Raw genomic sequence first — 2,242 nt, forward strand, 5'->3', positions numbered from 1 at the left:
CAAACTTGATACTGGCTTTTAACAGCTGCAATAAGTCTCGTCCCAAGAGGCCTTCATATGGGCAGTCAGGCATGACCAGGAAGGAGTGGGTGACTATTTGTCTGCCTAAGTCCACCTTGCGGTTAGCAGTCCAGGAGCGTTGCTGGGTTCCAGTAGCCCCCTGTACAAGGGTGGTACCGGGCAATTTTGGTCCAGAGTCAGTTTGTAAAACCGAAAAGGTGGCTCCTGTGTCTATGAGGAAGGTCTTGGATTTTCCCCCCACTTTAAGGTTTATCAAGGGCTCGGGGTGGGGGTGGGGTTAGAGCCCTGACCCCTTCAGTCTGAATCTATTTCCAAAATCTTAGGGGCAGCTGGTGACTGTTCTTTCTTGGTCACCAAGTCTGCGCATTTATTTTTCCAGTGGCCTTCTTCCTTGCAATGAGCACATTGACCTTTCTTTAAAGGTACATGAGGGCCGGAGGTCCTTTTCTCTCTTTTGGGTTGGAAGCCTGACCATTTCCTTTCGTTAGGTCTATCATTTAGGACTGCTGCCATTACCTTAGATACCTGCCTCAATTGTCTTATTTTGGTGTTATCTCGATTGTTATAAATTGTTAAGGCTATTTCCACCAATTCTGACAAATTTTTCCCTTCAAATCCATCTAGTTTTTGTAATTTCTTCCTAATATCTGGGCGGATTGGGCCACGAAGGCCAAGTTAACAGCCCGTCTATTCTCAGGGACCTCGGGATCGATAGGAGTCCATAATCGGTAGGTTTCCAAAAAGGCTGATGGGGACTCCATTTGTCCCTGAGTAACTTCAGTGACCTTAGACATGTTAGTTGGCCTCCGTGCTGCCACCCGAAGTCCTGTCAACAGAGCCTGGCGAAAACGGGCAAGGGCCTGTCCCCCCCCGCCCCCGCTCTGTATTGGGGTGCCAGTCTGGCCTGGCTGTCGGGAGGACAGTCTCAATGAGGTTTAGATTCTCAGTTGGTCGCCCGTCTGGTCCCAAAACCTGTTTTCGGGCTTCCCTCCGAATCTTTTCCCTCTCCTCGGTAGTAACTAAAACCTGTAACAGCTGTTGACAATCATCCCAAGTGGGTTGTAACAAAAACTGTCTCCAGAAGAGAAATCAAGGCCTGTGGTTTCTCTGAAAAGGGAGGATTTTGCAATTTCCAATTATAAAGATCAGTAGTAGAAAATGGCGTGTATGTAAGAAAGGGTCGAGCTTCCCCCGGTCGGGGAGGCTGCTGACGCAAGGGGAGGATGGTTTGGGCTGATTCCTTGATTTGTCTCCGAGAGCGAGTATGATGTCCCTTTGTTTGGTTCCGCGGAGTGGACTCCGCGGAACTAGAATCTACATTTGGGGAAACATGAGGAGGGGGAGGTGCGGAAACTTCAGGAGGAAAGGTTTCCTCTTCTTCGGCCTCCATGAGTGGGGCTGAAAGTCCTTTTGGATCGTTTGAATCGCCCTTTTTATCTCTAGTAAGTTTTGCAGAACAAATCTTATTTTTGTTTTTGGTGCAGTTTTGGCGGGGGGAGCCAGGGTTTTAGCCATGTTGGTGGCTCCTCCACCAAAACTCGCCAACTTTCGATATATGGAATCTGATCATCATGAACCTTAAACACAATTGCCTCAGTGGCTACAACAGGAGGAAGGGAAAACGTACCTTCGGATGGCCATCCAACACCAAATGTAGGCCATTCGAGTTCACAGAAAGTACGTAATTTTCCCGGACTTACTTGACTTCCATAGCCCTTGGCGACCTGCCGAGAGTCTCCGAAGTGACTCAGGACGAGTCCCAAGGGTGTTGGGGTCTTACACTTACCTTGACCCGTGCTTACTGTTGGATGAAAAGTTAGAACAGAGAACCACAAAATCCAAACAAAGATAAAAGCGAACACAGTAGTAGCGGAAAGCAAATAGAAAGACCAGTGACCTGACAAAATAAGGTCCCAGTTCGAGGTCGGGAAGTTAGAATAACGAACCCGACGTTGAAACCCCAGCGGGGGATCACGGCGTCCCGTGATCTCCCCTGACTCCGGACTTATAGCCGCGTCCGGCAAGTCCCAATGAGTCTTAGAAATGTTGCCGGCAACCCAAGTCTGATAACTCACCCGTTGGAGACGCAGGCGTGGTCGTCGAAGGGAGGGACCCTGTTTCAGATCTTTAACCTCCACTGTCCGATCCCGGACGAGCCCCCAAATGTTGCGGTCACGCATACACCTGCGAACTCCCCCGGAGAGGAACCAGCACCAAGGAA

General features: G+C 49.6%; 1 pseudogene; it reads right to left on the reverse strand.

Moving 5' to 3' along the window:
• Positions 1-299: 299 nt before the first annotated feature.
• Positions 300-2,236, reverse strand: LOC112392095 (uncharacterized; annotated as a pseudogene).
• Positions 2,237-2,242: the final 6 nt, after the last annotated feature.

Source organism: Neophocaena asiaeorientalis, unplaced genomic scaffold (genome assembly GCF_003031525.2).
Source record: "Neophocaena asiaeorientalis asiaeorientalis breed wild unplaced genomic scaffold, Neophocaena_asiaeorientalis_V1.1 C49296020, whole genome shotgun sequence".
Lineage (NCBI taxonomy): Eukaryota > Metazoa > Chordata > Mammalia > Artiodactyla > Phocoenidae > Neophocaena > Neophocaena asiaeorientalis.